A 13221-nucleotide genomic window follows, 5' to 3' on the forward strand; every position below is an offset into this window, starting at 1 on the left:
CAATTTCTCTGACTATGAAAGAAATGCAAATCAAAACAACATTGAGATACCACCTCACCCCAGTTAGAATGACTATAATCATGAACTCTAATAACAACAGATGCTGGAGGGGATGTGGCCAAAAGGGAAGGCTACTGCATTGTTGTTGGGGGTTTAAACTTGTTCATCCACTCTGGAAAGAAGTATGGAGGCTCCTAAACAGACTATACATAGAGCTCCCCTATAACTGAACAATCCCAGTTCTAGGCATTTACCAAAATGATCCCAAACAAGGTCACTCTAAAGCTTTCAGTATAACTATGTTTATTGTGACATTATTCACCATAGCTAAGATAAGGAACTAATCCAGGCAGAATTTCTTAAAGATTACTTTCTAAAAAATTGCTCATTCCTGTTACAGTGTGCAATATGTGACCAATGCACAATGTCAACCTATTACTAATACAAAAAGAAATGTGAAGGAAAAAGGATGATATAACCTAAGACTTGGGACAACTGATTTGAGGCAAAAAATGCTACTGAAAAGTTAATGAAAATATTTCTTAATAGTTATCATATATAGTATGAATCAATAGAACATTAAAGTAATCTTGACTAACTTCTTGAATCACTGGACAATGGAATACAAGAGCATATGTAAGTACAATTAAAGTCAGAAGCTATTTAGTTCAAAGAGAGATTGAAAGTATTATACAATTTCAAGAAAATAAGAGAGCATAATTGGAGATTCAAATAAGACTCTGAGATGATCCTAAAGCACTCACAGAATTTTGACAGCTTGATATAAAGTAGAAGAGTATTTCATGTGAAGGAAATAGCAACTTGGAGATGAGAAACTACATATAATGTCAAGTTGTCAGGCTGCATAAAAGCATGGAAATATATTTTGGAAGAGAGTGAATAAGAATGGCAAGCTAGGGTATGGAAGTATTAGATTTCTATGTTTACATACATGGATTCATTTAGTTAATACTATGAATTAATTTTTCTTGATATAATAGACACGTAGAATGGATTGGACTGGACAGATAATGAAGTTGGACTGGAGGCTGTAACTCACTCATGGAACTCAGTTATGTGTGCTGGTCTAGCACACATAGAACTGGGTATAATGACAAGCATTTTAATAAGAGAGAAAGAGAAAAACAAGATGGAAAGCCAAAAAAGAAGGAAGGAAGGAAGGAAGGAAGGAAGGAAGGAAGGAAGGAAGGAAGGAAGGAAGGAAGGAAGGAAGGGAGGAAGGAAGGAAGGAAGGAAGGAAGAGAGGTAGGGAGAGATAAAATACAGAGAAAGGGATGAGGAAAGGAAATTTATTTAAAAAATTAATAAAAGAAGAAAAAAAGATGTAGTTGGATAGGCAGATTAGAGAGAATGTTAAAAGAATTTTGGTTAGAAATAAAGGGCTTCATTTGTACCATTGTTTATAAACTCTTATGAATCCTCACATCCTAGGACCTTAATTTCTACATTGCTGCTGTTGAGTGAATACTAAATAATAGAAAAAATGTGATTTCTGCTCATATGGTAAAGAATGATAATAGAAAAAAAGGAAATGGTAAGTGGGAGAAATGAAAGTATCTCTATTGATATGCAGATGTTCTTTCACTAAATATTCTTCTGGGAGTAGAAGATTATTCAGCAGTTCTTTCAATATTACTATGCAAATGTCTGTTGCTTTGTGAGTAACCATGTGCTTCTGTACAGGGAATATCTGTCTATCTATATCTATCTACTTACCTATATGTCCCTCGGCTTGCCTGTCTATCTGTCTGTCTGTTTGCCTATCTGCCTATCTATCTATCTATCTATCTATCTATCTATCTATCTATCTATCTATCTATCTATCTATCTATCTATCTATCTATCCATCTATCCATTTATCTATCCATCGATCCATCCTTATCTTCTGAGGAAGAAATGGGCTGATCACATCAGAGATGGAACCACGCCAATGATGGAGGTGCCGTGATGGATGGGGTCGCCATCAGAGATGGACTCACCTCAATGATGGAGGCGCCATGATGGACGGACACAGAGAACAGATCCACTGGAAAGAGGTAGAGGAAGCCAGTGCTGCTGTGAATTTTGGGGAGCACCTGGCTCTGAGACTCAGCAAAGGGAGCTGTCATGGGTCACCTGGAAGACAACATTGTGACTCCTGGTGCGGAAGACGGTGTGCTGATGGCGGGGGCAGAGGATAGCATGGTGACCACAGGCCCTACTGAGGGGCCACAGGTGCCAACGAAGGCAAAGAGCACAACAAATGCTATAACAACCTATAAAATCTGGCACAACAGTTGACAGTCACAAAGAAAGCCAGAGCTCCACAACCCCCCACATGGCAACACACCACCCTGTGGATAAGAAGACCATTCACACCGACAGCTGAAGAGCCACAGAGAACAGACAAAAATCGTGGTCTGGCCATGGTGGCCCTGGTCGGCATCATGGTTGGGGTCTTATTAGCCATTGGCTTCATTGGAGGCATCATCATAGTGGTTATGTAGAAAGTTTCTGGAAGGTTCTCGTCCTGAAGGATGAGCCCATCTGAACTTTTTCTGACTCCCACTGCACTCCGCCTGACTAGCTTGTGGGAAAGAATGACCCATGGAGCCCAACCTCCCTCTCACCCCTTGGTGAGTCAACCACTTTGCCAAAACTGGAGGGGAAAGAAGTCACCAGTCTCAGCTCCTCTAAGCAATTGCTTTGGGGGGGGGAAGTATATATATATATATATATATATATATATATATATATATATATATATATATATATATATATATATATATATATATGATGTAAACATAAATTTTATATTAGATAAACAACCAGGTGCATAGAAAATGGAGCTAAACTATGTCAGCAAGTTGAGATCTGAGGATTGTAGGTCGAAGCCAAACCAGGCAGAAAAGTCCATGAGTTTCTTACCTCTAATGGACTAGCAAAAAGCTAATAGTGAAGATGAGGCTCAATCCCTATGGACCCAGACTTCAAGCCCAAATATTGCCACCAAAACAAACAACAACAACAACAACAACAAAGAAAATCAACAACAACAAAAAAGAAAAATCCAAGTATGTTAACTGATTTAGAACCAAGAAAATATGGTTCAGTTGATGGTAGAGAGACAGAAGTCTCTTTTCCCTTTGCCTCCTCTTTGTTATTGAAATGTGAAGGAATCTGAAGCTGTTTATGTTCATGGAGTCCTTGAGCCCTGGTTTGACTTCAGTAGACAGGTCAAGGATTTTTCTAGTCGTTTATCTGTTGAAATCTACACATTCCAGCCCTGTGGGATCCCTTTGGAGAAGACTGATAGGATGTAGATAATCAAGGAGAAAACCCGCACTTGGATGATTATGTGATGAGCAACTTCTTTGAGGAAGTACAGATGGATCATTTCAGAGGCATCCATGCCAGAAATCGGTACTTGAGTGAAGGTATTTTGTTCCTCACAAGGTCACCTAGCAACCATGAGGCTAGTGATTACCATGACTCCAAGGTGTGTGTCACCTGCCTCTCTAGATGAAGAAGCCCTATCTCTTCATGGCAATGATTGTCTGCTTTGTCCTGCAAAGCTCTCAGTCCCAGACACAAAAGCTGATGGATGCTCTCATGATGCCAGACTCAACTGTTCTAGAACCAAGCACCACACAGAAAGAGGCCTTAAAGTTCCGCTGCGTGGTAGGGGCAAAGGGAGATCTGTGTTTTGCTTTGTTTTGTTTTTCTAATGCTTGCTCTCTCCCTCTGGAGGACAGATAGGGAGAGTTAAAATAATCTTATATAATACTAATATCTTTAAAGCAATCCAATTTAAAGAAGACCTGATTTCCAAAATAAAAGCTACTCTTTTTTAAAAAAGAAAGAAAGAAAGAGAGAGACAGAGAGAGAGAGAGAGAAAGAAAGAAAGAAAGAAAGAAAGAAAGAAAGAAAGAAAGAAAGAAAGAAAGAAAGAAAGAAAAGGGCCAGTCATAAGGTCTCAGAAAAATATTCCTTACAATGTCATTGCTGAAAGATATCCATAAACATAAATCAGTACTTTTCAAAGTAGTTTATATCTAATATGTTAAAAATTAAATGTAGATATATATATATATATATATATATATATATATATATATATATATATACTATATATACATATATTCTCTGCCCTAAAAAGTAGTTCAATACAAAATACAAGGGGGGAACCTTTGCAACAGTGATACAAGAGATTATATTGGAAATGATCTTTACAACTTGGGATGGGGGATCTTGGGGGGAGGGAAAGAGGGAAAAAGAATGAGGGAAGGGGTAACAAGTTAGACAAGAAATGTAACCATTGCCTTACTGATGTAACTTTAACCCCTTTGTACAACATCTTGACAATTTTTTTTTAAAAAATGTAGTTATTTGTGAGAAACTTGGAGTATTTTGGATGCTGCATAGACAGCTTTGCTATTGAGACCTGAACATCTAAGTCCATCCCCAAATCTTACCCTGAATGACAGTGCTTCCCCAAAGTGTTACTAACTTTTCAGAACCTGTGTCCTAAATGGATAAAAGTAATTAAATTATTGGCTTCCTATGAATCATTTCTCTAGGAGATCTCATGTTTGTTTGTATCTGTGAGCAGAGATGCTGAAAGTCTTTGTTCACACTGTTGGGGGAGAGAGGAGCCTTGGAAGATAAGAATGCTGTCCCTCTCTAGATTACTTGTCAGCCACACTTCCTGCCCATCAAGAGGTCTGTTAATCCCTACATTTCTGATTTCATTCTGATAGTTCATCCTACTTTGACAACAGGTGTCATCTAACACTTTACTCTGTGGGAAGATAGACTTAGTGAACTCACACTCTCTCCCCTTCCCTCCTCCCCTCTCCCTCAATCTCTCTCCCTTTCTATCTCTCTCCCTCTCCCTCTCTTCTCCCTCCCTCTCTCTCTCTCTCTCCTCTCTCTGTCTCTCTTTCACACACACACACACACACACACACACACACACACACACACACACACACACACACACACACACACACACACACACACACACACACCTCTTCTCTGCCTATTGCTGTTTATGAGTAAGGAAGTCCTTGATCTCAGAATCCATGAAACCATGCAAGCTAGCTAGTTAGATTTCAAGTATAGTAAATTCTCAAACCCTTCACAGCTCTTGGCATTGATGTGCACAGTATTCATAAACTCTTGCAGGGATTTATGAGCCTCCATCCCTCAAATCTTCAGAACTTTACTGTCACACCTTCATATTCAGCTCAGACAAGCACTTGCTAAAATCATGATCTTTGCTAGGGTTACTGATTTAATTAGCTCCTTCAGTAACGAGGCCTGATTGACCTCCTAAAAGCACTGCTCTGGAGACTTGTACTACAGTTCTAACTAGGAACAGGTTAAGACCTTAGAGAAACTGAGTAGCGAAAAGAAAACCTCCATGTCTGTGACTGACATGAAAACAATCATAAACAGCAATGGATTTAAAATATTCTGTCTATTAAATAATACAACTTCATTTATTCTAAACCCAGACCTCAAGTATGAGTTATTTCTCTCTCTTGCCCAAGTCTGTATTTTGCCTTCACCCCAATTTGCTTGCCTCTATTCCATCTTGCTGTAATATCAAGATGCCTGTCTTCTGTCATTTTTATCTGATGCAGTGCCTTATTTGTAGCCAATGATCTGAACTTTCACCTCCTGACCATCTAAATGTGAACTGTGCTGTCTCCAAGATGGTAGCAAATTTACAGCCTGACACAACCCACACTGCATGATTCAAGGCTTGTCCTTCAAGAAAATAAGTTCATGCCAGGAATCACACTTTGGGCAGGTGCCAGATCAGGTATGTTTACTGCCAATTATACTGTCAGGTAAGTGTCATTTGACCCCTAATTATATATTACCAGTGTTGTATTGAAAAATAAAAGTTATTTATGCAAAAACATTTCAGAGTTCCTAGTATTTGTTCATCAGCCCATGAGAAGATAATGCTATAATTGTCATCATCATGGTATTTAAAATAAAATAAAATAAGAAAAATAAAATTGTGGACATTTATAAAATAATGTTAAAATTGAAGACCTTCAGAATAACGTAAAATTCCTTAATAAAATTTGGTGGGAGATGGGAAAGAAAGGTGATCAGCTACTTCTCATTTGTAAATGGCTAATAAATATTTCAACATTGTAATTAAAAGACAGATTAAAAGTACATCAATCAATTGATTGGTATGTATTTTGCCTGAATGAGAACATAAAGAATTGATTAGAATTTTATACTCATTATGGCATTATGATACTCACTAGAAATTTAATATATTTCTTCCTTCCTTTCCTTCATCCCTTCTTCCATTTTTTCCCTTCCTTCCTCCCTTCCTTTCTTCTCTCCTTCCTTGTTCTTTCCTTTCTTTGCTTTCTTCCTTTGTTCTTCCCTCCCTCATTGTCTCCTTCCCTTTCTCTTTCCCTCCTAGCTCTTACATTCTTCCCTCCCTTTCTCCCTCTTTCCTTCTTTCCTACTATCCTTCCCTTCATCCCTCCTACTATTCTTCCTTTTCTTGGTTTCTTGTCTTCCTTCTCTTTATTCTTCCCTTCTCTTCTGTTTTCATTCAGCAATGTCATTCTTCACTTTTGGATCCTTTGATTTTTCTGTAGATTTCAGACGAAATGAAATGTTTTTTTTTCTCCTTTTACCCCTTAGTCTCATTCAAGTTTTACATGAATGTACTTAATAGATAGCACTATCAAAACAGCTATAATTTTGTTTTATTGTGAGTTTCATATTTGGCATATTGCAAAAGACCTTTCTGGTCATTATTTGCTATGACACTTTCATCAGATTTCTGTCCCAATGTGATCAGGTCTTCTGGGATGTCTATGTGGAATAGGTCCATTCCTCTGTGTACTGGTATTGCCTCCAGCAGCCACCTTATATTTGAAATGGCAGTCAGACATGTTTCCTTCAGTTTGTCATCAAAAGTTGAATTTTCACATGGCTGCAAAGTCTCTCCCAAATCATTCAAACCAAATTCATTTACTTCTTTCTGAGTGGTACAAGAATCTGAGGGGCAGACTTCACTGGTCTATCTCTTGAAGTATCTTCTCAGTTCTTGTGATCCATGCAGATTGAGAGGGCACAGCACTATGTCTGGTTCAGGGAGGATTCCAACATCTCTCCTGGTCTTTGTCTTGGTTTATGATCAAGGTGGCTCAAGTGTATTACAAAGAAAAAGAAAAGATAGCAGACTTTACCTCCATCACACTATCATGACTTATTCACTTGAAACAAATGGTTTTATTTAGCTACATTGTGGGCATTTCAGAACAACTCCATGAACGTGGAATTGTTTTATTCGGCACTTCATACTGCACTTCCAAGATTTTGATTTTGATTTTTCCTTTTTTTGTTTTGTTTTTTTTTTGCTATAGGCTTCTGTATGCTGCTTGTATTTCTAGTCATCTGCTTAAATTACTACCTTATGGCCTGAAGACACATGAACACCACCTGTTTCTTAACAGTCAAATCATATTAGCATCCTTCCAGAAGAGTCCTTCACAATCTCAGCAAACACATATCCTTGCTTCCATTGAATAGGACCTTGAAAATAAATTTCCTCTCTGTCACCTCAAAAGCTTGCCTTAGTAAAGACAAACACCCCAACTTTTATGAGGCACACAGAAGCTACAAGGAAAGGAGTGTATCAGCACTCTGAGGCTGCACTACAGTAAGAGATCAACAAAGCCCCCCTTGACAAAAGCCCCCCAAGAGTCACAAACCCACTTATTACTCTGGTGGTTTATGGGGAAATGATTTTTTAATGACTAACGCCACCCTGTCTAATTTTGGTGAAATTCTATGCTGACAAAAGACTCATTTTTGGTTTTAAAAAATCCCAAATTCTCTGCTGCTGAAAAAAAAATACTTAGAACAGCTGACAGAATACTTGTGATGGTATGGCCCCAGCTCTGCCTCATTAACTCTGTGATAGTGAATGAATCAAGCAGCTACCATGACCTTAATTTACTCACTCAAATTTATATAAAAATAGCAACATCATCCAATTATGAATCACTTCTGAAAATTAGATCCTCAGATTGTAGTATAGGTAATAACGTGTCTCATGAAACTCAGAGGGACGATAAGGGGAGAGAAATCCAGACCCCTAAAAATAGATTCCATTATTCCAAATGTGACCTATGTGTTACAAACACATCCTAAATCAAGTTAATTACATTGTTGCCAAGTTTGCTGCCTTAAAAGTCTCCAATACCACTCCCCTTAGTCCATTGTAGTCATCAGCTCACCTCTTCTAACTCCAAACATTTCCAGTTGGTGTCTCTGCTTGCTGCTCTCCTGATGGTGCTCTATTATAGTGTCCATCAATGATTTAAAATGCTATTCATGGGGCACCAGAAACTTTTCTACAATTCTTCCAATTTTCCATTTCTCTTCATGTGAAGTCCATGCTTCCATAATATGGTTTAAGACTATTTATGGCTGGAACTCTACTGCCCTCTCCAGTCCTGTCCAAATCCTTCCTGATCAAAGGCCATTGGTGTCAGTATGAGAAAAAAGAGAGCTATTCCACATAGAAGAAGGAAGAACTTGTCAAAGCTGTAGAACATACCAGCCAGTGGGCTTGCAAGTCCACTTGGCAAACTCTAGACCAAAGAGAATAGGTGAAGAGACAAAAATGAAGAAGACAAGAAAAGATACCTCAGGCCAGAGTCTGAAAGGCTTAAATCTTTTCAGTAAGGAGTATGGACTGGCTTCCAGGAGGATTTTGCTAGAACAATGTTGAGATTATAACTGCATTTCTAAAATTAACTCTAGTGTCTGAAGAGCATGCCTACATGAAGGTAGAGGTTTGGATTTGCAAGAGTAATGGTTCATGAAATTGCAGCTAAAGAGGAAATGGGGAGAAACTTAAAGGCATATATGTATGAATAAATCTGTGAGGAATTAAGGTTAGGGAAGAATTAACCATCACAAAAAAGTTCCCATTTTGTGAGATTAAGTAGATTAGAATGCTGATTATGACAGAAGTGGGGCTTTGCAGAGATTATACTAGAATGTTTTTGAAAGCATTCTAAAATTTGTAAACACCATACTAAAAAAGATATCATCATTATTACCAAGCAGTGCATGTTAGTAGTGCTCTGGGTCTTCCCGTTCAAATGTTGCACCATTTCTTGTACTTTAGTGAAACTGCATCACAGCAACTCCAGATGAATGCTACTCATCCTCCTTTAAAATCCTCCAAGGGATGAACAACCATAACAAACCTGAGAAAGCCTTCCTCCCTCAACATCATACCCTTCCAGATGGTTTATCTGTAGTGTCATTCCCTTGATATGTTACAGAGTAGTTGGGGACAATTTTTAAAAAGGACTTATGATGACATTCTAGTGTAACAGAATCACTCAGATTAAAGCTCTTTAAAATTCAAATCTAGGCCAAAAAAAGGGAAAAAAACTAAGTCATTTTTTTTTATCACAAAAGCTATAAAGATGTAAAGGAAGAAGTCCATCCTAGCATTTCAGTAATATCTGTTTTCACAGGAAACTTGCATTAACTTTTATCATCTGCACTTCAGACTGGGTTGTATCTCAGAAAGCTGCCAGGGCTCCAAAGTCTTCACACAATCACAAAGCCTTTGCAAAACTTTCCTAAGATACACATAGGAGAAGACCATAGGTTTCCTTTCTTTCTCTCATTCTGTCTTTGTCCTCTTTCTTTGTTCTCCTCTCTCTGTCTCTCCCCACCCTCTCTGTCTTTCTGTCTTTCTCTCAGTTTCTCTCTATCCCTGCTTCTCTCTGTATTTCACATGTACACACATGTGAATAATTACGTGTGTATACATAATTATTAAGTTTGTTCTTGTAGACAGGATACATATTTAAATTAATGTAGTAGTCTTTATGCTAAAATGTTTCAGTCATCAGGTAACATACTCAATTGAAATACTCAATTGTAATTACTTAGTTCAATAAACATGTAGAAGCTACTCATTTTGAGAGAATAATTGACTAATGAAAACTAAACTAGAAGAGAGGAATGAGAACAGTGAGTCTTTTCTCTTTTCTGTGAGGTTGAACTACAGAATGCCACCAGTGAACATCATTTGGATAATGAAAACTGCATCTACTACTATTAATGCTGATTAATTTGAAATCTAATGATAATAATTTTAAACTTTTATTTCAAATTATTATTATCATTTTTGTGTGGGCCTCAGAACACTTATGATTCTAAATATATTTTTTTAAAGTTTTACAGCTGCCAGCTGGTGGCTCATGCTTATAATCCTAGCTAGTCATAAAGCTCAGAGCTGAGGATTACAGTTCAAAGCCAGCCCAGACAGAAAAGTCCATGGACTCTAATCTCCAATAAACTACTCAGAAAAAGCCAATAGTGGCACTGTGGCTCAAGTGGTAGAGCACTACCCTTGAGCACAAACAGACTCAGAGACAGCACCCAGGCCCTGAGTTCAAGATCCAGGACAAGCAAAAAACATTTAGAAAGAATTTTTTTTTAATGTAGAAAAAACACTTGAATTTACAAAAGTCCTTTCTTGTCTATCACATGCATGCTTGAATGATCATCCTTTATTGGGAATAACAAGTATCAGTAGAAGGCCTGTTAACTGGTCTACTACGAGTAATAATACTTAAGTTGAAAGAAGATTATATTACTTCTATCTTTTCCAGAACCTCCAAAGAAAGGTTCATATACTGTCACATTTATTTGCAAGTAAACTTGTACTCATCTTAGGTTAACTGGTTACCACTACTAACTTTCACCTAATGTTTCCATATTTTTTCCTTATACAGTAATTAATGTCTATTTTCGTTCCAGATTGAATCATTTGTTGTTGTTTGACATTTTACAACTCATGGATACCTAATGAATATCCAAATTGTATTTTCATTACCCTACAATAATTTCTAAGTAGCAAGATTTTCATTTTATGTGTGTAGTTGGAGGACTTGTTTATGTATTGGTAGAAATTTTCTTTTGGGCTTATTCATGAAGAATGATGGAGGTGCCCACAAAGAATTTATGCTTGCTATTTAAATTCAGCTTCTTTGAATCAAGGATTTTACTACTCTATGAGAGTTAAAAAAATGGTGGGTTACAAACTCCTCACATGTGCTGAATGTTTTTATCTTGCTCATGAAAACCATATTTATAGATAGTTCTCTGCAAATAAAGTTAGAAAATTTCAGAAAAATCTTAGTGGTCTCTAAATTAGGTAGTATAATAATAGTAACCCTTATATTACTCCAGCTTTATAGAATGGAATATAGACATTAAAAAGGGTTGTAAGCATCACTTGTGTTTTCAAAATTTCTGAAGATCTACAAAATGATGTTCCATAAGAAACAAAAAGAAATATGATAAGGAAAGTTAACTAGCACTCAATCAATAAACAAAAATAAACATAAATGTATCTCTTTAGATATTAAACTATTCAGGTTTGGCAGATGACATCCATGAGTCAAGTATTAACTAATATTTTGAGGATAAAGTTGTGTATTATATAATGCCAGAAGTCATGTGATGCCACACAGCCTTTAATTCTAAAAAATATTTTCTACAGAATTTATTCATATTCAAATAATCTTCTGAATTCACATGGTCATATGAAGTAGCAATGCTATATTTAAATTCATGAATAACCCTGTACATGAAAGCATTAAATAGTCAGAATATCATCTCAACCTTATTCTATGTAGTAATAACCCTTTGCACTAATGTATTGAAGTAGTTTCATGACAGTCTTTTCATGACAGTGTGTGTATGTGTGTTGTGTGTGTGTGTGTGTGTGTGTGTGTGTGTGTGTGTGTGTGTGTACAAACAAAACATATAACATTTGAGTCATACATGCTTTCCAGCACTTGGAATTTTTCAGCTTTATTGAAAACAACTGACAAATGTAATATGTATATGTTCAAATTACACAACATGACAATCTAAGTATGTGATTTTATCATCAATTTGCTTCCCGTGCTATTTTTTTCGCATTGTTCTTAGATTGTTTTTAAAACTTCTGCTCAGTAGGATAGTGACTTCTGTTTCTAATGCCAATGACTTCAGTTTTCAGTCCTCACATTTATGCTTTCTTTCTATCTTTTCTGTGATGGAAATGGTATGGGAGGGAGGTGATGGAATATTTTGTTGCTGCCCAAGTCTTAAGAGGAAAAGCAACAGGAGAATGACTGGTCTTTTGTTCTTTCCCGTTTATCCTATTCAGAGCATAACAGAATCAAATCTTAATAGTAAGTACTTACCTTGCACTAAACAGATCAATCTTTTCCATTAGATTTGTCACATGAGACTTGAACTCGACTGTAATTGATTTCAAAGTCATGTGGGACAACAGCCTCTATAGTATTTTTTTCCTATGATAGTCTCAATCAATAGACCTAGCAGCTTAACAAAAATAATTACATCAACATATCTGCTTTCCTGACACCATTTTGTTCTTGGGTGTTAGAAACAGTCTGGGCATTAGAAGAAATCCAATAACTTAGAAACCGGAAGGCTAAAAGTCTGGGGAACTAAGTGTCTGCCCCTCTTGGGTGGCAGTGATACTGATTCCTACATTTTCTCTGTCTTTTCACAGCTCCCAGCACAGTCCATCAGTCTAGCAAGCAGTTCTAATAGTTCCTGGATTTGGAATTTGACGTAGGCTTTGTATAAGCAGATGCTTGTATAAAAGCTAAAATAGGTGAGTATTAAAAGGATTAAGTGATTCAGTAGAGTATCTCAGCCAGCAATAATTCAAGACACAATAGTTCAAATCTTTCATTGCTGTTTTCTTTGATAAAATGTAGGTTTTAACCTTTTGGGAAGTCTTTTTTTTTTTCCTCCAGTGTCAGCAGCAACTCCAGACTTGTCAACTCAACAATGCTTTACAACTAATGCCTTTCACAATGTCTGAGGTAGAAAAAGGAATTACAATAATACTGCTTAAGAATCTGTTCAATTGGAAATGTGGTAGCATATATTGGCTAGTTACTTTGTGTCTGGAAATAGGTGATTCGACAATGACATGAGGGAACAAATATACCTGTACAGCTGAAAAGCAAGTCACAAAAAAATGAAGTTATTCTAATCAGAGATGTCAGAGACAAATGCACACCATGTCTGAATTAAAATTATCAACTATTACTGTGTCATTTCAGTGCCTGTCTGGATTGTTTCCAAAGACTAGCTTTTGTTTTTATCAAA

The 13221-nt window shown here is 36.9% G+C and overlaps 1 pseudogene; it reads left to right on the forward strand.

Moving 5' to 3' along the window:
* The first annotated feature begins 1968 nt into the window (after positions 1-1968).
* LOC138814312 (podoplanin pseudogene) lies at positions 1969-2534 on the forward strand (annotated as a pseudogene).
* Positions 2535-13221: the final 10687 nt, after the last annotated feature.

Source organism: Dipodomys merriami, unplaced genomic scaffold (genome assembly GCF_024711535.1).
Source record: "Dipodomys merriami isolate MVZ:Mamm:240054 unplaced genomic scaffold, mDipMer1.0.p SCAF_6, whole genome shotgun sequence".
NCBI classification, from domain to species: domain Eukaryota; kingdom Metazoa; phylum Chordata; class Mammalia; order Rodentia; family Heteromyidae; genus Dipodomys; species Dipodomys merriami.